This window comes from Tachysurus vachellii, chromosome 22 (genome assembly GCF_030014155.1).
Source record: "Tachysurus vachellii isolate PV-2020 chromosome 22, HZAU_Pvac_v1, whole genome shotgun sequence".
Classification (NCBI taxonomy): Eukaryota; Metazoa; Chordata; class Actinopteri; order Siluriformes; family Bagridae; genus Tachysurus; species Tachysurus vachellii.
The window spans coordinates 2,350,001-2,377,500 of record NC_083481.1 but is presented as its reverse complement, the minus strand read 5'-3'; the positions used below and the strand labels follow the sequence as shown (position 1 = coordinate 2,377,500).

Here is a 27,500-nt window from a genome sequence, read left to right as displayed (position 1 = left end):
AATTATTACATCCTAGTTCAGAGATCAGCTCATGTGTTACACGGTAAGATTTAGCAGTGTAGTCCGATATCTGTAGCATTCTGTTTAATTCTTTTTAAGTTTGAAATATTCGGATTTTACTCAATGATAATTTTGCTTCTTTCAAGATCATCATTCGGGGGGCACGGTGGCTTAGTAGTAGGTTGATTGGCATATCTGGAAAATTGTCGTGATTGCGTGAGTGAATGAGTGTGTGTGTGTGTGTGTGCCCTGCGATGGGTTGGCACTCCGTCCAGGGTGTATCCTGCCTTGATGCCCGATGACGCCTGAGATAGGCACAGGCTCCCCGTGACCCGAGGTAGTTCGGATAAGCGGTAGAAAATGAATGAATGAATGAATGAAGATCATCATTCAATCAAAGTCTAAATTACACACACACACACACACACACACACACACACACAAATAAAGTTTACTTGGCTGTTTACGATCCGGGAAAAACAGCTCATGTACTAAAAAAAACGCTTAAAATTATGAATAGAAAAAATACAAATGTTTATGTTACTGTGTGTTGTAATTTTTATGCCTCACTGAGACCCCGTGCTAATTTTTTATCTCTAATAAATATTATTAATATTAAAATATTATTATCAAGCCTCAGGCTCGATCCTCCATCACAGGTTCAATTCTAAGTCAACTCGCATGTTCCTTCTGTATCCAGAAGGGTTTCTTCTCATTTCTCTAGTTTTTTCCAACCTTCCAAAAGCATGGCAGAATGTGGTATGTCTCTAGGTGTGTGTGTGTGTGTGTGTGTGTGTGTGTGGCACCCTGAGTTTGTCTGCTGTCCCATCTCATCTCTTGATCCAGCCCCTCACTAGCAGTTCAGCATCATATCGATGTACCTCTAAATCCAATCCGTACAATTTTGGGATTCGTTAACGAGTCGTGAGTTGAGTCAGGTCAGAATCGGGAGACACCAAAATGTGCAGGATCAGATCAGGAAACACTGAGTCACGCTTCAGAGCAGCATTGACTCATCTCCGAATCACGTCTCCTATGACCTTTCCATCTCTCCGATGTCTCGGCTAAGAATATTCCGATACCTTTTAGCGGAGAAACGTCCATGACGCGGCGCTATTTTTGTACGCTCGTCCTGAAAACAGTCAAAAAAACAACAAAAAATTCAGCTATCGGACTTGACCCGCTATTATGCTATAATCTGCCACTCTGCACTCACACTGCAATGCTGTGTGTGAGTCAACACTCGTTCGGCTGCTCAAATCCCCTGTTGGAGTTGAGTTTGATGATGGTTATTCTGTAATGACCCAATAATCAATTAATACGCATAGACAGACCGCTTAGCTCTCGGGTTCCGTCGTTGTCGCGACGTTTTCCTCGTTAAAGCCCACGTATCTATTAGAGCTGGAGGAAAATCTCTGACCCCATGAGAGAATTGTCAAACGAGGCGCACTGAATGTCAAGGATAACGAAATGCATTTGACCCCAGTGAAGGAACACAGCCAAGGGATGAACACAGCGTACTTCGCAGCTCTGCCGATCGCATCTGCCATTATTGCTAAGAAGCAATTTCCGGCTCTGCACCTTATCGTGTGCACACTTGATTTTGGACTGATTGCCCCCACGGACGCAGAAACCTGATTTAGATTTATCTCTCGGTTCATTCATTTAACTCCCTGACCCCTTTTATTTATTTATTTATTTAAAAAAAAAAAAAAAAAAAAAACTTAATGAATATACGACAAAAAGACGAACGACAAATTCGTGTTCGACATCCACGAATCGTCCCACAGCCAACCACGGCGAATACATGCAGAGCACAAGCATGAGGAGAAGAGATCCCAGGCCTCCGATAGAACAGCCAGATCATTTCACGGGTGCGAAACAGCGAAGAGGAGCGCGCGTTTCCTCTCGTAGTCGTCGCGCATCTGGAGAAGAAAAACTCATTAGTGCACAAGGGAGAAAAAAAAAGAACACGGCACCAAGAAAAACAACAACAAAGACAAGAGGAGCAGCTGAAAAGCGAAGCAAAGAAAACAAAGCGCGACTGGAATTACAGCCTCGACGCACGCAATCAGCCGTCAAGGGGTTAGCGTCTGAAGGTTCCTCTCAACGGTTAGCGCTTTTTAAACGAGAAAACACAAAGGCAACAAATCAGCACACTGTGGAGAGAAGGGTTGCTTTGGATTTTTTTGTTTGTTTGTTTGTTTGTTTGTTTGTTTGTCTTAAAGTCACAACCAGCAGACGGGTTATTCGTGTCTGTTTGTGTTTATGTACTTAGCACTGTTAAACTAATATCTGTGTGTGTGTGTGTGTGTGTGTGTGTGTGTGTGTGTGTGTGTGTGTGTGTTGAAACCACAGGACTGCTTTGAGTTATCTCAGCACTGTACACAATGCGGTGGCGAATTAGTCTGGGAAACGCTCCTCGTACCCGCACGCGTGCGGTTAACCATGGCAGAAACGGATAAGAATAAAACGAATTGTTCATCTCCTGCCTTTTTAAATATGCTGATCCCTTCTCAGCTTTCAGAACAGCAGGAGAAAAGTAAATAGCTCCGAAGAGGAAAAAAGTTTGGGTTCGGAGCCATTTTATTTCCTTAAGCTAATCCATGGACGATACGCCGCATTTTTAACGCGACGGCGTTCGTTTTCGGACAAAGAGCCCGTTCGTGGCGCTCGGGGCAGGAGGTAAAGAGGCGTGTCGGAGAGTCGTGTGTTGGACATTTCGGATAAGTTCGAGCAGGAGGTCGGTGTTTAGGAATTTCCATCATGTGATGAGTCACTAATTCCTCCTTTCCGTGCACGAGCTTTGCTCTCACGCTGTTTTGTTTGGAGTTTGTCACACGCTTTTGATTCCGTCCTGTCGCTGGCGTGTTATCTAACTGCGTTCACCTGTTCGTCTTAAGCTTTTTATTTCTTCTGCAGTTGTGTTCCCAGTTATTCTGTGCTGTAGGTTTTGTTATTATGGATTAATTCCGTTTCTAGAATCTAGGTAGAGAAAAGACAGAAATTTATACTCTACTTGGACAAAAGTATGTGCACCCCCTGACCATCACGCTCATACGTACACTGTAGCATTACAGTTTCCATTCAGAGGCACAAACACCGTTCCAGCATGACAAGGCTCCTGCGCACAAAGCAGCCCCATGACGACACGGTGCGGACGTGAAGGTCGGAGTGATGCACTCGAGTGTCCTGCACAGAGCCTTGACTCTGACTTAACATCCCAACATCAGAGTCTGATCTCACTGATGTTCTTGTAGCTGAATGAACACTGATCCACACACACACACAATCCAACATCTAGTGGAAAGCCTTCAGAGAAATGAATGTGGAGCTGATTAGAGAATGAGATGTTTATCACGTACACATATACTGTATATATGTCTGATTTCCAGGCGTATCAAAACCTTTTGGCTATATAATGTGTTAGAAGAGAAACAATTAGAAGAAAACTACCAGGAGAAATAAAGGAGAAGTAAAAGTACAGAGCGAGGAAAAGTTTGTAATCCATATCTATCAGAAAAAATCCCAGGAGACAGAAACGGACCCTTTTAAGTTTTTGGCAAGAATCGTCCACATCCTTGAGACTGCTGTCTCGCTCTATAGTTCACGCTCTTACTGATGTCACTCATTATACCGTTCAGCTAATAGGCCATAAAACAATCTGTGCCATAGCGGAACAGGAAAATAACGAAGCAATCGATATCTTTAACAGCAACAAGCCTTAAAAACACTCGTCTTCTGCAGATGTCAGAAAGTTTCAGCTTTACCTTCTGACTTTTACAGCATCACTGATTATATCCAGCGATTATATTATGTATTCTGTTCATGCGGAGCATCTGCTGTGAGTCCTTTTAAACAAGCTGTTACTATAGGAACCAGAACGCATGAGAACGAGCACGTTAATATAAACCCCGGATTTGACACCGCACTGATGTCAGAGCTGCTGATTTCTAAAATGATTTAACCAATCAGAATCCAGCATTTTTTTTTTTTCAGAATTTTTCCAACACCGTATTTCGAGCGATGCGTTTTTTTTTGCACTTCTTCTCGTCTCCTACATCCAGCAGTGTTTCTGTGTTATTTCCCCAGTGTCTTCTGATATGGCACTGATGCCAAGAAATTCTCAGTTAGAAACTGTGTGTGTGCGTGTGTGTGTGTGTGTGTGTGTGTGTGTGTGTGTGTGTTCCCCAGTGCCCATGAATCCAGTTGAGAGCTAATCTAAGGTGGAGATCAAAGCGATTCTGTAAAGAACATGAAAGCCGGAAAATATAAATGAAGGAGTCCAATTTGAGAGGGTTCGGATTATTACAGATATGAAGCGGTGATGCACGCAGAGGTCATAAAAAAAAAAACAGGCTTTGTTTTGTTTTTTTGTTGTTTGTTCGTTACGAGTATGTGTACATTAAACACGTTATATAACCGTCAAGACGCAGACGAAGATAAAGCAGCGTCAGGAAAACGCCGGTATCGTCTGGAATCAAACGCACGGTTTTATGTTTTAAGTAACGCGAGAAACGCATTTGCTCTGAAATGCTTAATGTTCTTATGGGAATCTAGCACAAGACCGACTCGTGCGATTAGATCTATTATTAGTGTGACAGTAGCAGAGGATTGATGCACCACAGTAGGCGTGTGTAAGCAGAAAAGCCAAGGACGTGTGTGAAATGTGAATGGCGAGCATCTCCCGGATTATAACAACCCTCATTAACATTTTCACACATGGCTAGCGAACAAATGAGCACGAGCCCAACCTCTCGCAGCAGATTTATGACCCTCATATACGCCGTCTGCACGCAGCGCACCTTTCAGCAACGAGAGAGACGCCATTGCTTTAAGATCTGAGGAAAGGGAATAACACGGTTCTGATGAGCTGCCTTCCAAACCGTTGCTGGTTCAAGTCCCATGACAGGAACCTCTCTTGTCTGCTTATCGCTAATTAATTATCGATTACGGTTATGACATTTAGGGATCGTTTTTGTGCAACAATACTGTAGCAGAAACAACCGAGCGTTCTGTCAATGAAGCATTTTCTTTCTGAACATTATTCACTCACAACGGAGCTCTCAGGAGGAGCTTCAGAACGTCCTCGCGTCGTTTTTTTTTAACCCCAGGATGCGTCTAAAGGTGTCCTTCCTACAGAGCTTATCATTCCGCTGACAAACCACACCGTGGAGCTCACGATAAACATCACCAGCTCCCAAAATGAGGAGGGGGAGAAAAAAATGAGGGTCTCTAAGAAACTGTGATCAGGTGCATTTAGAGGGAATTAAACATGATACAGTTTTTATCTCATGAAGTTTTCCTGCAAGTCAATCCATCATTTCACACACACACACACACACACACACTTTCACACACACACACACACTTTCACACAGGGTTTATTATAGAAAAAAAAAAAAACAAAGAGCTCCGGTGCAGATGTCTCACGACGTTTCACCTCGAATGCATTACAAATAAACAATATATTTCATATTCTGTGCTCACGTGCAAATATATGCAGGAATATGCAAATTTGACACCCTTCACATTCCCCCACGTATCGACACCAATACATTTAATTTTTATATCGATTCTATTCCAATCGTAGCTCCTATCTATTTAGACCTGTATGTACAATGCTTAATTATTTATAAGGTAAATAAGAGATTAATAAAGTGCTTTAATAAAGTTGTTTTTCAGACATATCATTAAAGTTTCGAGCTACGACGACGTCGTCCTGTAATAATTTGCATACAGGATGTGACGAGCCTCTTTTGTGAGTTTATGTAACACTTAATGTCATGATTTTATTTAAGGACATACAGTTTAAAACGGTGTGTTTTTAGATTTCAAACCCGAACACAGAGCAATAAAACTGAGAGTTAGATGAAAACAAGATACCGTCATTAAAGCACCGACGTTACAGACAATGCAGCATGTCTCATTAGAGCACTAATTCACATTAGATTCATTTTGTATTTGCATTTTTTTTTTTTTTTTCATGATTACATCAAAATACAGCTTTGTGCCCCATGTTTTAAAAGCAAATTCTACCTATTTTGAGGAAACCGGAACAGATTCTAGGTCGTGAATCATTCATTGTTATAAATACCTAATGAATGAAGTGTTGAAGTCAGATCTGAGGTTTGAGTTTAACGTTCTACAGAGTAACGATCTCACTCATCATCGTACACTGAATATTCTGTCTCTCTCTCTCTCTCTCTCTCTCTCTCTCTCGTCACATCCTGTCTCTTCCCATCCTTGCCCTGATCCTGGCTCGTTGCCACCCCGGCGTTATTAATTGTTCTTTCACAGAGGAGCCTAGAGATGGTGCTCACTATTTAATGTTCTTAAGACAAAGGGAGGATATTCCTGCTGCGGGGAAGCGCCACAAATCCAATTTCCCATCCTCTCTTTTAATTTGGGCACCGATGGGCCGGGGAGATTACGACATACGGCGTCCACGCGCCTCTCCTTGCCAACAGCGCACCTCCTTCCACGTGCCAACGCTGCAAAACGAAGACCGCGGCTTCACCCCCAAACGATTCGCAGATACCGATCAGCCATCCGAAGCACCCCGACCGGAGGACTAATGTGATAACAGTCTGATAAGTAATGAAAAGAAGAGGCTCTTTAAATGTTTGCCATGCTCCCTGCTGTGACGGAGGTTCCCTGCGGTTCAGGAAAAGTGCCTGGAATTCAAGCAGAGGTCGAAACGAGCACTAAAAGAACGATGTTTTAAAGGATACGATAAAAACTCTCCACGTCGTGCGTCAAACCGATCTTAGTGCTTTTTTTCCCCTCCCCCTTACATATTTATTCGTTTATTTCTAAACGGTTGAAATCTATTTTTATCGATTACTCACAAGGCTTTTTTTAATTCCACGGTCGGTGCATTTTACCGAGCGCACATCAGCGTGTTATCTATCGAAGCCGGTCTCCGAGCGCTCGGCCTTACGGGCTGTTATTCCGCTAGAGCACACACAGGCACCGTGATGGATAATTGAAGCACCTACGTCTTCATAAAAAAAAAATAAATAAAATAAAAAAGTTAATTAAAACATTGTGTAACTGTTGTGTTGTGTGTGTAGACGGGTACGTTTCTTTCCCAAGCTTTACTGAACACGCGTCATCATTTTCATGTACCGTCAGACAGAATAGCCCTGAACAAGCAGCACTAAATACTCTCATATATGTTGTTACGTGCCATGATTTGATGACCAGAAGAGTTAGATGAATAGCGTTCAGCCCCAGGGAAGTCATTTCCTTTTTAGAAGGCAATTTGCATGCAGCACTGAGAGGAGAGACCACTTTCTTTTTTTTTTTTTCTTTTTTTTTTTATTCCTGCAGCGTTTTTGTGGTGTCAGCTAAAACTATTGGCATTTAAAACAACTCCCCAAGGTTAATGAGCCCCTCCATTAAACCTCGCTAGAAAGGCGGCAGCACAGCATCCTGGGAAATGTAGTTATGGAAAACGATCACCAATATACTGTACAGCAGCTTCAACTTAAACTGCCTTTTGGTCAGAAAGAGTTGATTAATATTCTCTAACGGCAGCTCTGATACATCGCTGGTTTATGGTACAGTGATGTTCCACTTCTGATATGTCATCCTTTCTATAGTAGCTGCTCATTCACAGAGACACTCACTCACTCACTCACTCATCTTCTACCACTTATCCGAACTACCTCGGGTCACGGGGAGCCTGTGCCTATCTCAGGCGTTATCGGGCATCAAGACAGGATACACCCTGGACGGAGTGCCAACCCATCGCAGGGCACACACACACTCACACACTACGGACAATTTTCCAGAGATGCCAATCAACCTACCATGCATGTCTTTGGACCGGGGGAGGAAACCGGAGTACCCGGAGGAAACCCCCGAGGCACGGGGAGAACATGCAAACTCCACACACACAAGGCTGAGGTGGGAATCGAACCCCCAACCCTGGAGGTGTGAGGCAAACGTGCTAACCACTAAGCCACCGTGCCCCACTCACAGGGACACCATGTATATAAATACAGTTAATGCAAAAAAATTCCTGTGACCTTTATTATAAGCTCAGGGGGCGTGGTCATGTGAGTTATGCTCGACGAGTAGTAGTTTGTTTTTTTTTTACTAATATTTCATTCCGTTTTAGACAAAGACACAAATTTGTTCAGTGAATTGATTTAAGAAAATATTTGTTTTAGAAAAAGCTTTATTTTGAAGAGCTACACTTGTGTGTAGTCGCCATAGAAACAGATTTTAATGACTCGGTTGAGTAACGTTTCTTAGCAATTCCAAATGCTTATTTGTAGGTGTTTAACATAACACACACACACACACACAGCGTCTGATTATGTATTAGTCGAAAAACAATTTTTTTCTCCAGTTATTGCATCTTTCAATGATGAGATTTTCTTCTGGTGTAACAACCAGATCTAAAACGGCTTGCGTAGAAAATCTACTCTTAAGGAACGAACAAAGTTTTACTCTGCGCTTCCTCAGGAAAAGACCTACAGTCGTGATTCAAACAGAGAGGCTTTATTTAAGCCTTAGATTAGCTGCTATCTTTATCCAGCCCCTTCTTCAGTCTTCTGTTTTGGAACTAAAGGATGCCGTCAGAGGAAAAAAAAAACGATCTGTTCTGTGTACAGCTCTTAGCGGTCAGGACATAAAGAGGTTCATCCAAATATAGTGTAGATATAGACACCAGGCGTGAGTTATTCCCAGACAAGTAATGGAAAGAGATCATTAGCAACAGAGAAAGAGCGGAGAGACGGAGAGAAGGAGAGAGAGCTGGTGTTTTAGCAGAACAGGACAAGCGTTCGGTGGAGTCGGGTGGCGTCAGCGATGCGTAACCACCGGCTCATCAACGAAGGCCAGGCTGGAGCTCAAAGATTAGATTTTAATTCTCGTTACAGCTTTGAATCTTGGTTTCTTTGAAAATAATTACAGGGGAAATGGCAAATTAAAGAAACAGCGCTATAAAAATCTCAACCTATTATTAAGGCTGGAAGACCGAGCCAGGAAGTTAAATCTGTCGCAGTTTTGATATACACACCTATCAGTGAAGGAGACAGCATCGTTCTAACGCTAGCCGTGTTTTGGAACCCGGTGTCACATGCAATAAGAGCGGGAAAAAAAGAAAAGCGTGTACGTTTGGTCTCGTTCCATTTCTCTATTCCTTTCCCCAGATACTTAGGATATAAAGGAGACACTCAAGCGTGACGATTCACAGAGCGACGGCGAGCGTGTTGGAATTTAACACGACTGGATTTCTCTGGCTGATGATATGCTTTGCGGATTCTTTTTGTCACGATAAGGATCTGAAAAGCAGTCCCAGCTCTCCGGGTTCCTCGACTCGCGCTCGTCACCTGCTTTAATGACGCTGATTCCTCAAGCCTGCGTAGTCGTATGCATGTAAACGGCTGGCCGAGTTAAGCTCTGAAATTTTGCCCGAGTCCTACGATTGGAGCTGGACATTCATTGGAAAAAGTAGACGAATTACAGTCGAGCGTGCTTATAATCATCCTGTTGCCCGGGTGATCAGAAGCCACCGAAAAGCGATCAATTAAATTTGACCTCATTTCAATCAACCCTCATGACTTTTACTATGATTCCGACGTGTGTCAAGCTTTTCTCTCCGCTGCTTAAGCAGACACCTTTTATTTTTTTTTTTTGCCATTTTCCGACACCGCTATCAGAGGCAAGAGGTGACGTGGCACGAACGTTGTTCCCGGCCGATTCGTCTCGCACACCCGCTTTTCAGCAGAAGAGCGGCGCTAATCTCAGCTCTCAATCTGCCCACCTGTCAGCCGAGGTCAGCTATTGTCAAGCCGCTTCCGCTGCATCTCTCACGCTGCTGATAAAAGGGTCTGTCCGTGCTCTGCGTTTTGCCACAGCACGTACACGAAAGCCCCGGGGGTCTCAGATCCGCTCCCAGCCCACCATCATGCAGGTTAAAAGAGCTGAGGTGTATGTGAGCTGGAGAGCAGACTGGAGCTTCTTGGGAAAGTCATGCATACGGTTGGCCTTGGATTCGATTCCAGTCTCCTTTTCCAGTGAGAACGAAGGGTTACTTTTGTTCATTAAACAAATGTCACTCCAAGAGCGATCAAACAATGTCCTGGTGGGAGCGAGCCTGCTCAGCGCTTTAAAGTTCCTCTTTCAAGGACATTAAACAAATCCAAAGCTCTGATGAGCGAATAACACTCATTCACACGGGGGAACAGATACGCTGTTTGTTTTTAAATGGCCATTAAACAAAGCCATCGCCGTACCTTTAAGCTCCGATTCAGACTGTGAAAAGAAGCCATTTTGTTGGTTGTGAATGGCTTTAAATACACAAAATAATCTGTTCTGTTCTCGCCGCTTGCCTCCAGACCTCCTTTTATTTTTTTGTCGTTGTTTTCCTTCCACACCTTCGCGCGCTTGCGTTCGCGCTCTTGATTACAAAAGGGTCACTTTACACTTGATTAGGTTCATGCGCTTTATGTACTAAAGGCCACTTTGAGCACTCGATGCTGCTATAAACCTCAATCTTCGCTTTATGCTCCAAAGCGAACCGTATTGTTCCTTTTATCACAGCGCAGCGTTTTACACTTTTTACACGAACGCTATACACGCCGCGCGAATACGAGGAGCGCTTCCCACGCGCCACTGCCGCTCCTTTTAGAGCCCCTTTAAAAATGTCTTTAAATCACACACACACACACACACACGCTTCATCTGCCTCAGTCTTATTTTTATTAGTGACTTGACAGCACGGCTAATGTAGGGATTACAACGATGCCATTTCTTTTGTTGGACCGTTCAATCCTAACCATCACTTTTAAAATTTTAGTCACGTTCTCTTTACCCTCCCACGCAGACCTTAATGCATTTCCATTTGATTTCTCTCTCTCTCTCTCTCTCTCTCTCTCTCTCTCTCTTTTTTACACACATGAAAAAGAAAAAAAAAAGAAAAAAGCTATTTTAATCTCGCTCGCCAGAAATTAAAAAACTGAAGACCGCTGTCCTCCCTCACTAACGTTATTTTTATTGCACATTCAGTCATACGAATGTCTGTGGAGTTTTCGTTCCCGTCCTTCAGACTCCAAACCCCGGGATGTGTCGAGGTGTTTTCAGGAGGAACTGATACTATATCTCTTGCAATTCAAAGAAAACGATGGAGAAAAATTAATCTCTCTTTTTTTCAGCAATACTTCATTCTTCTTTATCGGGAATTGACCTTGAAAAGACTTTGTGTCGTCTCAATTCCGATTGGTCAGAAGGAGCCCAGATAGTAGAACAGCTGAAAAGAAAAATCAGGTTTATATGAAAGTTCAAGTTCTTTTACCACGGCTCGTCCCCAGGGAATTGTAGAGCTGACGATTCACTGCTAATACAGATTTAAAATGTGGGTGTAATCGGTGATATGATAACGAGATGAATAGAAGGAGTCTCCAGTTCCAGAGGTAAAGTAAATATAAAAGAGATGATAGTGAAGGATCAACATTTGCTCATCCAGTATAATGAGAACAGGAGTTTTTTTGGTATTTTATATGGAGCTATTAGTGCATAATGAATACAGTTCCTACTCAGATGACTGTTGTATAAGAGGAAGCGAACACAAGACGTTGTGTTTTTTGTGTTGTTGTAAATCCTGTAGAATCCTGATCTTAGTTTCTACACAATTTGAGCTCCTAAGCAGTCCAGAAGCATCTGATCAGAGCGATTATCGACGTCTTGCCGCTCGGCTTCTCCGTGTTTACAGTAGACCGGTCATACAGAGAGGTTTGGGAGCATCGGTGCTGTTTGTCATCCGATGACAGTTTGCTGTTTCCACGTCAAGACCCGAAAGTCAGGATTAGACACTAATCAGACGCTCATCTGAACGAACATATCGGCTGCTCCTGTCGATCCGAGCGAGTACCTGTAACAGATATGGCTGTGTTAATCATCTGCAAAAAGCACCTTAAATCACTCACTCACTCACTCACTCACTCACTCATCTTCTACCACTTATCCGAACTACCTCGGGTCATCGGGCATCAAGGCAGGATACACCCTGGACGGAGTGCCAACCCATCACAGGGCACACACACACACTCATTCACTAACGCAATCACACACTACGGACAATTTTCCAGAGATGCCAATCAACCTACCATGCATGTCTTTGGACCGGGGGAGGAAACCAGAGTACCCAGAGGAAACCCACGAGGCACGGGGAGAACATGCAAACTCCACACACACAAGGCGGAGGCGGGAATCGAACCCCCAACCCTGGAGGTGTGAGGCGAACGTGCTAACCACTAAGCCACCGTGACCCCCTGCACCTTAAATCATTTGGTTTAAAATAAAGCATTATATAAAAATCATAAGGATTAAATAAACTTTTTTTTGTATGTCAGTTATTTTTTAGCTGCGGATTTTGATTTGATTTAGGAGATTTGGCATGTGTGAGTGTATGTTCTTGAGTAGGCATAGTGTGTGTGAGTGTGTGAGTGTGTGTGTTTGTGTGTCTGCTCTCGGTGTTTTTAGCGCTGCATTCTAGCTGATGAATGGCGTCACTGCTAGCAGCCGACAGAGATGGATGTGACGCGCCCTCGTCCACACAAGGCTGGCGAGGGGGCGGGTCCCTACCGGCCACGCTGAAGGTCATGTGGTGCCGTCCCTCACATCCAGTCACAGCACAAGACGCACATTACAACAGCGAGAGCGGGCGGGAAGGGCGGTCTCTCGAGTACATCGATCTGTTCACTTTCACCCTCTTCCCATTTCCTCCTCAGCACTGAAGTGGAACTGCAAAGTTTTATTTCTTCCACAAAACCCAAGACACAAACAGATTTGCAGTTTGTGACGATTCTGAATTCGACCTTTGGTCACGTGTTTGGATCTAGAGGTGCCAAAACTTCAGTTACTGCTTACAATACAGAAAACACCACATATCCTTATCACCACTGAGAATTTCCCAAGCCTTGTTTAATTCTTTTGGTGTAGCAGCTCATCTGATCTCGATGTGGGCTGTTAGTTCTATTGGCGAGGGCCGAACTGCTGAACTGTCTTTGCCAAAAAAAAAGGAGACCCAGGAAGATTGCAGCTATGGGGCTTTGCAACAGTTGGCGTGTGTGAGGCATAATTTTGCATTTGCATTTCAAAGCCAGTTGGACTTGGGATAATGTTTGTTTCTTTTTGTTTTGTTTTGTTGTTGTTTTTTTTTTCCCTTTTTTTTGCGAGCGCTCAGGGCCGACATACCGAGCATATGCCCCATAGATCCCCGCGCCTTTAGAAATGACAAATAGATGATGCATCATGATGAAAAGATGATGAGCTTTCAGCTGCACCAGCCAGCAAGCCAAACTTGTATTTATTTATTTTTATATCATTTGCACTTCCAGTTATTATATTCCGCTGATTTCCGTCTGCTTTGCCTTCAACTCCGCATTAACGAATTGAGGAAAAAAAAAAACGCAGATTTCGATCTGAAGTGGGCTGCAATTTATTCACGACGGAACTCCTGAAACATTCAGACACACGTGTTTGCCCTTGTCAAAGGTCATGTGACCAAATCGTAGGATCAGGCAGGAAATCAGGGGATAAAATATGAGAACATTTCAAATAGAAGTGCACAACAACCAGCGAAGGCTCAGTTCAGAGGTTTTAATCCATTATGGTTTCTATAGTAACGGCTAATTTACAGGGGCGTCCCATTTAATCCGTACATCATTATAAGCAAGTAAATAAAAATAGTTTTTTTTTAATACAAATTATAAAAAACATTATTTTTGGAGTGTCGAAAGTCTTGAATATTTTTGTCTTATTAATTTGAAGACCATGAGACTGGTGAGGAAAGACATCGTTCAAATCTGCTATAGAGTAAACGGGATCCTGTCACGCTGCCGACGTCCACGGGGATTAAAGCACTTTCGGATTCACGTACAGTAAATCCACGTGTTTTTGAGTGACTGCGAGAAACCGCGAGCTCCTTAGTTTACACGATGCTCCACGAGCACAGCAAAAGCATTCGCCAAACGGCTCGTGAAAGCGCAGGGTCCAAGAAACAGGATTCGCACCGCCGACTCGTCATCCCTTTCAGCAGCCAGAAGGTGACACGCTGTGTGGAAGCGTGCCACGTGTACACACTTCAACCTTCTGGCCGAGTTCTCGCTCCCACCGCCGTCACCGCTGCCCAGCATCGGCGTGTCTTAGTGTGACAGAAAGAAATCCTCTTACCCGAACGTCCTTTTAGGGCTCGCGACAGAACCACACGACAACATCTGTTCTGTCATAGTTTTGGAGTTGTAATCCTGTTATCTGTTGGGTTCTCACAAGGGGGAAACGCAAAAGGCTTTTTGACTTCACTTCTGAGCTCTTTTGCTTTGACAATGTGACAAAAAACAGAAGAAACGAGCTCCATGTTCATTCAGCGCAGCAGCGTGGGGACTGGCAGCATTCAGTATACCGTCTGAGACACGACCTTCATCCCTGAAGCAAGGAATAACGTTAACCTGCGTTTTTATAGCGTTTTAAAGCAAATAAATAAAGGAGGAAAATTAAAAAAGAACGTTCACATGCGGGGGGCATGGTGGCTTAGTGGTTACACCTCCAGGGTTGGGGGTTCGATTCCCACCTCCACCTTGTGTGTGTGGAGTTTGCATGTTCTCCCCGTGCCTCGGGGGTTTCCTCCGGGTACTCCGGTTTCCTCCCCCGGTCCAGAGACATGTATGGTAGGTTGATTGGCATCTCTGGAAAATTGTCCGTAGTGTGTGAGTGCGTGAGTGAATGAGAGTGTGTGTGTGTGTGCCCTGTGATGGGTTGGCACTCCGTCCAGGGTGTATCCTGCCTTGATGCCCGATGACGCCTGAGATAGGCACAGGCTCCCCGTGACCCGAGGTAGTTCGGATAAGCGGTAGAAAAGAGTGAAACGAGTGAGAGTGAGACATAAGCGCATAAAACAATTTGACAACAAAACAGGACCAAATACTTTGGTGTTTATTAAACACTATGCGGTGGAAGCGTTGTGCTTCCGTCCATCTGTCAGTGTGTCTACAGGACAAATGTCTGAACGTTTGAAGGATTTATATCACGTAATGTCTGCATCCATATTAGATTGATCCAAACAGGGTGAAGGTCACAGCAAGGTCAAATGTCAAAGAGTTTTCTTCCGTCGCGTCGTCACGCTTGAAGGATACGGCGACGGTGTTTTATTTACATGAAGGACCGGACCTGCTGGTGGTGGAGACTTTCCTCCCTAACAGTGTGGAGTTAAATGACCGTGTTGTTCAGGTAGCTGAACTAAAACAGCCTTCGTGGTCTTCATCATGCTGCTTTTGTGCTAAATATATGATATTAGCGACCAGTTAAAAAGCGTTAATGAGCACATGAACACAGAGCTACAGATCGAGTCTGCTTATATACATATATTTGATATTTGACACAAAGGTTAAGCCTGCCCTTCGGAAACGGGGGGGAAGAGCATTAATGTGCAGCGAACAGCTAAATTGCTCCCTGTGCGAGCGGCGACGACTGAAACCTCACTCGCCTCGGGCTATGCCTAGGACTCAGTCAAGGGCTTCCCTTCACCTCCTGCAACAATGACTTTCCCACTGAAACCGCACACACCCAAAGGAACCGCTCGGCTCGTTCCGTATCGATCAGCCCGCGTCTAACTGATTGACATTCGGACTAAGGAACAAGAAGAAATAGTGTTTTGCTGCAGAAATGTGTGTTTTACAAAGATTAATGTATCGTGAGTTAAACAGAGTTTAAGTCTCAAATTAGTCACCGCCGTCCACGGTGACACGTTATTTACTCAAACATTACAGCAGAGCTCATACTTCGTAGTCGTAGCTTGTAATTCGGTACATTTGTCAAATATTTAAGCAATAAAACACCACTTTGGCACATTGTGTTATAGAGACATAATCTAGGACCTGGTGATGTGAGGATTCAAGATACCGACCTGCTCTTATATAGTGACGACGTGACGTGACGTGACGTGACATACGGCTAAGTACGGTGACCCATACTCAGAATTTGTTCTCTGCATTTAACCCATCCAAAGTGCACACACATAGCAGTGAACACACACACACACACACACACACACCGTGAACACACACCCAGAGTAGTGGGCAGTCATTTATGCTGCGGCGCCCGGGGAGCAGTCGGGGGGGGTTCGGTGCCAGTCGGGGGGTTATTTACTCTTTATCCATGTATAGATGCAGTTATTGTTGTGGAACATCACGTTAGCGGGAACCTGTTACAGTTCTCCATCTTTTATTTAGTTAATAAGCTAATAAATAAAATAAATAAATAAAATAAAAGCAGCTTGTATTGTTACTGGAAGAATTCAGAAAAGTTACAGCATCACGTCTGAACGTTCCTGGAGACTCCTTCCATAAACATCTCATCACCAACCTCACCACAAGTCCGTGTGAACGAGCTGCTGCTGAATCAGAACACCTTCTGACCAATAGCATTGAATTATACAAGAGCGTCTCCGTGACGGACACAAACACAGATGAGCACCAGCTTTATTATCAATGCAGCCGTAAACCCGTCGAAGTTGTTTTATTTGCTCATCTAGTATTGTCCGACATCTCTCAGATCGTCTCTAATCGTCTACAGGAACCGGACCAGACCGGTCTTTTCATTCCCACGTTCTCCGCCGACCTTTCAGCTGAGAGTTATTCGTCTCTGGATGGCCCTAGATTTCACACCGCATTGGCTCTATCGCATTTAAAAAAAAAAAAAAAAAAAAAGATTCCTTTCTGCTGACAGAGGGAGGGATGTTATCTGTTAAATAAGCCATTCTCAAGCACACGCCGAATTTTCGCCACCGGCTAAAGCGTTGGAATTGCTGAAAAGACACACAGCTGAGGAGACACCAGGGAAAAGTCAAATGACTCTCTCTCCCTCTGCGCTCCAAGCACTTTAACCTGACAACAGTAGAATAATGGCATTTCACAGACAAAGTGCTCCGATTGTACGCGCTGTTTTGTTGTCTTTTTTTTTTTGTTTTTTTTTTGTCCACCGGATGATTGTCCGCATGCCCGTTTTCATGCACGCTTAATTACAGCTCTGAAGGAATCTCTGAAATATTCCAGCATTATTTATTCATACGCCTTCAACATTTCCTTCAAATTTTCTACTTTGAGCGGATCTATGAAGCGCTCGAAAGTAATACAGCACCCATTTTAAGAAGTCTGGTGAGTGCGGAACTAGAAGAGCTCAGATGAAGGCTGTGAAAATCACCAGTTGATACCTTCATGTCTATCGTAAAGGTATATTTCGTGACGGTTAGGTACAGAACTCACACAAAAAGATGGGGTGTTAGTGCAGGTTCCTCTTCTGCTCAATTTATGACAGAGCTAAAGAGGTGTGTTTGTGTTTGTGTACTGAACGTGTTTGTGTATGTGTGTGTGTTTGTGTGTGTTTGTGTTTGTGTGTGTGTGTGTTTGTGTGTGTATGTGTGTGTGTGTGTTTGTGTGTTTGTGTGTGTGTATATGTGTTTGTGTATATGTGTGTGTGTGTTTGTGTGTGTGTGTGCATGTGTGTGTGTTTGTGTATGTGTATGTGTTTGTGTGTGTGCGTGTGTGTGCATGTGTGTGCATGTGTATGTGTGTGTGTGTTTGTGTGTATATGTGTGTTTGTGTGTGTGTGTGTGTGTGTGTGTATGTGTGTATACGTGTTTGTGTATATGTGTGTTTGTGTGTGTGTGCATGTGTGTGTGTGTGTGTGTGTTTGTGTGTGTGCTTGTGTGTGTGTATGTGCCTGTGTGTGTGAGTGTGTGTTTGTGTATGTGTGTGTGTGTATGCTGTACTGTAGATTGATGTCCTGCTTCTCTCTTTTTTTTTGTTTTTGTGCGAGCATTGCCACCGCACCGGCTAACCGTGATACATGGTTACTCCTCATGTCCAAAAAATTCATCTTTTATTTATTTTCTGGACTTTCTCACTACCATTTGTCAGAAGGATTTTCTAAATGGGACTAAAAGTAAAAATGGCACATGGCCTATTTTTTATTTTTTTTTATTTACCAAAAGTGTTGTTCTGAGTAGCTGCAGTAGTACATCCATGTGAAATAAATAAATAAATAAATAAATAAATAAATAAAAAGGAGGGATTTTTGTACCACAGCAAAAATTTCATGATATTAAATGGACCCTTATCCCTCTATTTTGCTGCTTTAGTAAAAGTAGATTAATAAGAGAGTTCCTGACTGTATATTTAAGACGTTTTTAAGAAATTATAAATGAACTTCTTTTTTTAAGCACAGGACTCGTCTCGTTCGATTTAAGGAACGAGACGAATTTAATTCAAAGAAGCAGAAAAGAATCGATTAAATCTATTAACCCGGTTCTGGTTTACGATAAATAGTTTGATTTTCTAAATTATCATTCAAATAAAACACTTAATTAAAAAGGTTTTTGTGCTTTAAACACCCTGAAGATCTACACATATATACACGCATACACATATACACACATACATATACACATATATACACACATACACATATACATATACACATATACACACATACACATATACACACATACATATACACATATATACACATACACATATACACACGTACACATATATACACACATACACATATACACACATACATATACACATATACACACATACACATATACACACATACATATACACATATATACACATACACATATACACACATACATATACACACATACATATACACATATACACACATACACATATACACACATACACATATACACACATACATATACACATATACACACATACACATATATACACATACACATATATACACATACACATACTGTATATACACATACACATATACACACGTACACATATATACACACATACACATATACACACATACATATACACATATACACACATACACATATACACACATACATATACACATATATACACATACACATATATACACATACACATACTGTATATACACATACACATATACACACGTACACATATATACACACATACACATATATACACACATACACATATACACACATACATATACACATATATACACATACACATATACACACATACACATATATACACATACACATATACACACATATATATACACATATATACACATACACATATATACACATACACATATATACACACACACATATATATACACATACACATACAGTATATACACACATACACATATATACACATACACATATATACACATACACATATACACACATACACATATATACACACATACACATATATACACACATACACATATACACACATACACATATACACACACATACACATATATACACATACACATATACACACACATACACATATACACACACACATATAAACACATATACACATATACTCACATACACATATACACACATACACATATACACACATACACATATACACATATACAGACATACACATATACACCCACATACACATATACACACATACACATATAAACACACATACACATATACACATATACACACACATACACATATACGCACATACACATATATACACATATACGCATGTTTATAAATGACCATCATACAGAAGCACACATCCCACCTTCCCCTGCTCAGCAGCACACGCTCTGACCTTCACGGCCACGCGCTGTCTTTTATTGCCACCTCAGCAACTCCTAGCCAAGATCCGCCCGTGCCAAACGGCTCACCGGGCAGCTGTCTGGCCAAACACTAGCGCCTCTGACAGCACAAACACACCTTCATTAACGCTCGTCACGCACCTCCGATCGAACAAAAGATGAATCTGTGTCAACGACGGCAGGAAATTTCCCACCGCAAACAAAGCGCTCTGACTGAAATGAAGTGGGAGCAAAAACTGAATAAGGACATCTGAAGAATCATTTCAGAGAATATTTTTCATCCCGGGTCCTTTTTTTTTTATTGTTTTTTTTTGTGCTCCGGCTTTTTCTTTTTTTCTAGACGCCGGTATCCACAGCTCTACCCATCATCCTCTCTGGGTCACATTATAAAGACCTCAACCTCTCAAAGCGCCATCAGCTCTGCTCAACTGCCTCTCAGACATCGATTTGGATGTTGTTCTTTCTCTTCTCCCCAGTCTGACTCATAGCTAGGACAGATGGATGGCTCCTGTTGCTCAGTAGCTAGGGTATTTTTTTCTTTGTTTTTGTTTTTGTTTTTGTTTTGTACAGTACGCCCTTGGATGCAGGCCCCCAGACAGGACAATCCACCTCACACAGTTGGATGCTGAACTTGTGACCCGAAGTAAGGAAGCATGAAATGTTGACGTGCCACGACTCACTAAATACATCTGCTGTAGAAAAAGCTGCCTGTGTATCAGAGTCAGGGTTAGTAAGTCAGATCACTACTAGGAGAGTGTGCACATGAGTCACAGATACACACTCGTGTGCAAAACTGTTAGCGTAACCAGTTTTACACAAACGTGCTCTCTCAGACCCTTAAAGATTAGTCCTGAGACGACTTAATCAGATCGGTTAGTTAGAAACACACACGATTTGAGTTAATTGCTGCTAACGAGTGGGGAAAAAACGAATCGTCTAAATAAAAGGTAGAACTCGAGAAAAAGGAAAATATTCCCGAGATGGTGGAGTGACCACTGACCTCATCGGTCAAATCCTGAGTCCTGCCATTTCACCTCTGACAGCTCTGCTATTTGTAGAGTTGTCATCGTGCCAGACGGCGCCGCAGAGACAACACGCTCTCGAATTTAAAACGTTTTAAAAGGCCACAGGAAAACAGCTGGTTTCTTTCCACTTTTCTCTTTCTGAATTCTACATTCTGACAGCACGTCACAGCCAAAACCTTTCTGTTTGTAGACGTTAAACACACGGATGAGCTCCATCTCTCTTTCAAACTTTCCGCCATGGTCATGATCGTTGTCATGAGCTGCATTTCTCAGATTTCTGCAGGTTTAAAGTTGATTTCTTTAGCGAGGTACGGACATGTGGGTTTAATGCTCCGGTGTAGAGACATTCACAAGAAACTCTTCAAACGTCCGCAGTATACAGTATGAACGGTCGCCATCTTGTGCGTTCAGAAAAAAGCAGCTTCGAAGGAACACAACGGAGCTGATTATTATTTAAAGTAGGTGCGATCTTAAAGGTGGGGTCTCCGATTTTTGAAAGCCAACGTTGACATTTGAAATCACCAAAACAAACACGCCCCTAACCCAAACGGGTCCCACCCCTGTATCGATAGCTCCGCCCACACATACATACGTAACCCAGGCGACTAATGGAAAGAAATGTGTCTTTATCATAGCTGAAGTGAAGAACAATACGATTGCAGATAAACAAACAAGCAAAAATGACACACAAACATAATCATGTAAAGGACAAAGACATATATTAGTTCTGTGTAACAAAACAAAACCAACGTTACTCATCTATCGAGAAGGAAAAAAGCGCCTCGGCGTCTTAAGTAAAGTTGGTCACATATTCACAGATTGGAGTTTCCCGAGTCAATAACTCCTGAGCTAAACACTGTTACTACACAAAACACGGTTGTAGCTGCGTCTCTACATTACTACGGTAGAAAAGAGGTGTTATTTGTGTAGTAACAGCGTTTAGCTCAGGAGTTATTGACTCAGGAAACTCCAATCTGTGAATATGTGACCAACTTCCTGCTCCTTCAGTTCTCTCCAGCGCTGGAAAGCTGATCCTATATTAACACGTCCTACTTCTTACCTTATCGTAAGTCTTTCTTCTCTTTCTTTCTTTGTTTTTATCCTCCATGTCAATGTTAAAACCGCTTTCTGCTAATGTCACACATGCGCACTGAACACTCTCTCCGCCCATATTGACAAGACACGCCCCTTTCTGCTCATTGGCTACACGTCTGTTTTGATTTTTGTTTAGTATTCGGCCCGACTCAGTTTTCTGAAGCATTTCTCAAAAATCTGAGACCCCACCTTTAAGTCTGTTATTAGGTTTTGTTAAATAAAAAGAAATTACAACCGTTTTTGCAACTTTATTCAGTTAAAAATGTGATATCAGTAACGGATTCCTCATGTGGCACAAAGGAAAATAAAAAATAAAACAGGAATTTGTGATCCAATCAGATGTCTCCTTACATCCACCATGTGCTCCTTCCTATAACACCACCTTCACACGCTGGAAGCCCGTGCTCTCCTCTGAGCTTTCTCCTTCACCGTGTTTTTGTTCAGATGTTCTCTCCGTCGTAGCGGATGCTTTGATGCTAACAGTACACACGCCGCTCCGTTTTCCGTTCCTATCTCCCGTTCCGGCGCTTCTTTATCCCGAGCCGTATGTGTTGTGTTGTTGCTTTGGCGGCTATTAATTGCAGTCACTATCAATCTGCTTCACTCGCTGCAAAGTAAAGGAGCTATTTACCGCATGACTGTGCATGTGCGAGAAGACAAGCAATTGGCCCAAGTAACAAGTGGAAAAGTTGGAAACAAATTAAAAACTTGGGAGTTTGTGTGATTACGGGGAAATTGCAAGAACAACTAAATGTAATTTGAGGGAGACAAGCTTCAGCATTTAAGGGGATTTCCATTTTAATGAGTCCTTTAGGACTGGGTTATTAACATGGCTTCATAATAATAATAATAATAATAATAATAATAATAATAATAATAATAATAATAATAATAATAATAATTTCTTATTTCTTCTTTTCTGTTTTTATTTACGTTGGTTTATTTTGTATATTTAGATTCCCCAGCTTTCCTACAGTTGTTATAAAAAAAAGAAAAAGAAAAAAAAAAAGAAAAAAGATGGATGTAGGAAACGAGAGTAAATAACGATCCATCAGTATGAGCCTCGCCGTTATCTTGCGCGAACAATTTATTATATTTTTGTGAGAATGTGCTGACAGTTTTTTCAGGACTAATCACTCGACTACATCAGTTCTTCTCGGTCTCTTTCTCTTTTTCCTCCCTCCTTCCCACTCCAACCGCTAGCCGAGAGGACACCGTCAAACTCTTTGTTTTATTTTATTTTTATCCACAATGGCACTAGGCTTGGCACCACGACAATAGAACAACATCCTGCTTCGTGTCAACTTCTTCCCCAGCCTCGTTTTTTTTTTTTTTTTTTTCCTTTCCTCCACAATTTCATTTTCTCCTTACCAATGCCAGACAAATAAACACGCAGAAGGACAGCACCAGGGTCGGTGAGAAAGAGAAGGCTGAGAAGAAAGTACCAGAAACACCACGGAGAAGAGTGAAGAGTGAAGTCGAGCTCTTCACCACCAGCTCTCAAGGTGCTTAGAGGAGGTGGAGCTATTACACACTGTGGCAGGAGTCCAGTGTCACGCCGAAAGCTCAAATCTCCTTCAGGATCCTTCATTGATTGCAAATCGATCCGTGCATGATACATCACTTAGCCCTGAACCCGACAGATCCGGCCCTGAGAATCTGAACTACTGCCATCAGTGTCAGAGGAGTAGCAGGTGTTTGCCAGACAAACCGAGTCAGTGTGCGCATTTAAATCAGGCAGCGCCCAGGTCGCACCAGCCACCAACCACCAGCCACCAGCTTCATCCCTTTACAATACATTCCTCCAAACTACAACTACTCACGACCATCTCTAATATCCCAACGAATCAGTCTTCATCAGAGCTGATGTATTAATATTCATTATTGTCTTTGTATAATATTCACCTTGTATTCAGAGTAACAGAAATGCGTCATGATGAATGATTTAATATTCAGATCGTATGTTAGGACAATTGACACCGCGGAGCTGCGGATAGGTTTATAGTTTTATCCTCCTCCACTAGGCGGCATCCATCCGTCCTTCTGAACATCCATCTGCCCCGAGCGTCCGTCCGGGATTCTCGACAGAGCGATATCTCAGGCGCGAGCGCTCGACCGTTTGTAGATTTTATACGGAATTAAGACTGAAAGCAGCAGATGGACTGATTAGATTTCGATATCGATCGAAAGGTCGCATCAAGGTCAAATGTCTAAAATCTGAAATAGTTTTTTTTTTTTTTCTTCAATTGCTTCCTTCCTGTTTGAAGTATATTTTAAGGGCAGACAGATTAGTAACAATAAGGACTAGACTTGCTGGAGGCGGAGGCTTCCCAAGTGTCAAGGCTTTTTTAACTTTTTTTTTTTTTTTAAGTTAAAGAGCTCCCTAACTGAGTGTTCCAGAACGACAGCATGACTGAACATCAACGTGAGGACATGACGATGTCCGTCTCCGTCTCCGTCTCATACGTCCCCTTAAAAACCCTCAACAGAGAGCAAACAATCAACCGGAGGCAAACAGCGAAGTGGCGTCTCTAAACTCGAGGCATCAGGGGGGAGTATTTATCTCCTGCGTAATGCCTACTGTAACAGGCTCCGGACACCCCATTTTAGAAATTAAGTATGTGTGTGTCTCTGTGTGTGTGTGTGTGTGTGTGTGTGTGTGTGTGTGTGTGTGTGTATGAGGACTGGGACCAAATCCGTGGGTGTGAGTATTATGATTAATGACTCAATTTCCTCTCCCACTTTTTAAAGTGGCGTGTCAGTTTACTTCCAGAAGTTCTTTGATTTCTCCTTGACTGAGTGGGTGGAGAGAGAATATAAAGAACGAGACAGAGGATTTGATCATGATTATCCAGACGACGGCAGGAGAGCTAACGTTACGACGTTCCTCCTGTGCCGCCGGAGTACCGGGCTGCCGCGAGATTCTCTCAGAAACAAACACTCATTAAAAAATCGAAATCAAACCCACAGACTTATTCACAGGTCAAACACGGCTTTGACCGACACAAACGCAACGAAGGGTACTCCGGTTTCCTCCCCCGGTCCAAAGACATGCATGGTAGGTTGATTGGCATCTCTGGAAAATTGTCCGTAGTGTGTGAGTGTGTGAGTGAATGAGAGTGTGTGTGTGTGTGCCCTGTGATGGGTTGGCACTCCGTCCAGGGTGTATCCTGCCTTGATGCCCGATGACGCCTGAGATAGGCACAGGCTCCCCGTGACCCGAGGTAGTTCGGATAAGCGGTAGAAGATGAATGAATGAATGAATGAATGAATGAAACGCAACGAAACGAGGATTAGTCCTTTGTAAGGAATTTGTTTGAAATTGCCAGAGCCTCACGTCTTCTCTCAGTTTCCCAGAGTGCCGGATCACTCAGCCGGATCTCTCGGATCGGTCCGAATAAAAGCGATGCTGTTGGGGTTTAGGGAGCAAAACCGAGCATCGTTCATTTCACACTTACTCTGGGTTTAAACAATTATACTCCGGTTCACCTGGGACATAAAAGCGAGACTAAAATTGATTTCTTACTTTGCCAGCTGGTAATTCAACTTTCTTACTTTCTTCCTTTCTTAAGCAACACGAGTGAACCGTAAGAGAAGGTAGAGGAAGGAAGAGTTTACAAATTAAAAGCGTTATCGGCTTTACAGGAAAGAAACGGAAATATTTCTTGGTCCGATCTCTGCAGACTTCTGATGACACCCAATTCGATTAAAACCTCAAACCCAGTTCAATTCTTCTTCAGAAGGTGTCGATCAATGTTCTATAACAAATCACACGTTTACATTAGCACGTCATCGTTTCTATAGCAACCGTTCGGACACAGACACCCCGTGTAAACCGATTGAAATGAAATGAGTTCATTTAACATTCAGAGGAAAAACTTCAAGTCTTCTGAAAAGTTATTCGACGTTTCAGTTTTTTGACGTTTGAAAAAAAAAAAAACAAAAAAAAAAACAGACGCCGGTCAATTATCAGTACAGCGATGATATGATGTACGATGGACTTTTCGGAGATATCGTCGGTATCGTTATGTCTTTAAATAACTTAATAAATACAAACTAAAGAGAACAGAATGTCTTTCTGAACAGAATGTTTGTGAGCTAAAGCTTTTATCTTGATCCGCATCACGTATCATACGTACAGTGTGTATGATGTTTTGTCGTATCACCCACCCTCCAGTGCAGCCTTATACCCATGATGTCATTGTTTCTGTGACTCTTCTTGATGAAGCTCCATCATCTCCACTAGAGCAGCTCCTTGATCACTTCAGCAACAAGCTTTTTCAAACGACTTTTAAAGCTTACAGTTATCTGTTTTTTTTCTACCGTCGTAATTAAATATGACGGTACATCCTACCGGAGCGCCTCCTCCCGATTGGCCCGAGACCAAAACGTATGTTTGAAGAGATGATTAAAGTCACACCGTTGTTACGGACACAGTCTTACGTAAGGTTTGGATTTCTGAACGCCGTGCTACGACTTACAACGTCGTCCGCTCTGAAATTGCAGAGACGGCCGCGAAAAGCTCCACGAACTAAAGGAGACGGGAAGAAAAAGAGCTCTGAGATTGTCCTAATTGAAGAGAGAAGCACGTGGATGTCTGGAAATCTGGCTCGGGGCATGTGGCTCTTTGTTTCCCCAACTCTAGTTTAAAAACACTTTGAGGAGTTTTTCACACTGGATGTCTTGTGAGTGCAGAAAGTCAGAGTGTCGCTCTTCAGGTTAACTGGAGGTGAGAGAAGCGATTGCCTGGAGCAGGCTCACCAGAAGCCGAACGACTGGCCTCCAGGGTGAAGAAGAAATCAGCAAGAGGTAGAGGAGGAAGAGGTGGAGGAGGAGGAGGAGGAGGAGAAGGAGAGGGGAGAACGCTGAAGCTCCACAGACCTTCGTCTTCATTTTCAGCACAAAAACTACTTTGTCATACGACGTGAAGCACAGAAGAGTAACACGATAAGAACATTAAAGCTAGAGAAGACGAGGAGGAAAAAAAGTGGCTAAGAAGAAGAAGAAGAAGAAGAAGAGGCAAAGACTAGGAAAGAAGAAACGTCAGAAATAACAAGCCACTGAGAATTGTTTCCTAAATAAACTGATTTTGACAAAAAGCCCAGAGATCCCTTTTGTTTTTTGTCTTTTTTTTTTCTGTTTGCCAAATTATAACAGGTCACCGTTTGTATTTCACTCCACCCGAGGACGTACCAGGGGACCTCAGGGGCTCGACTTGACAAGCAGTAAGACAGCACTAATGAAAACTTAGCTGAGCTGTAAACAGGAAGACAAAGGAGCGTGCAGAACGGTCAGAGAGAGACGATGAAACACACACACACACAAAAAAAGCTGAAACAATAGAGCTGAGTTGGCAGAGATGCAGCAGCCTCAGACTTTCTCTGTCGCCTTATACAGAGGATAAAACTTTAGGATTCCTGATCAAACCTCAGTGCAGATAAATTCTCTCTAAAAGCTGCAGCATCACAGCTTCACGTTAACACGCTCGTTATAATACGCTATCGTTTCTATAGCAACAGCTCATTCGCATCAAAAGCGTTTTAAAACGGACTCGGTGTTCTCTTTTCAGTACGGACATGTTTATGGAAGGAGTCTCCAGCGTCAGAGCTTCGTAACAGGTAGCTGTAAGATTTCGACGTCTTTCGCAGTTTCTCAGTAATGTGAACATTTCGTTTTTTTTGTCTTGTAAACATCAAGATAGAGAAAACAGGCCGGCCGGTGAAGGAGCAAGCGTTTATAGCT

The 27,500-nt window shown here is 42.7% G+C and overlaps 1 protein-coding gene across 3 annotated transcripts in view; it reads left to right on the top strand.

Annotated features, from left to right (window-relative positions):
* LOC132837967 (calmodulin-binding transcription activator 1-like) overlaps positions 1 to 27,500 on the top strand; it is a 252,278-nt gene that overhangs the window by 89,505 nt on the left and 135,273 nt on the right. The window lies entirely within an intron of this gene.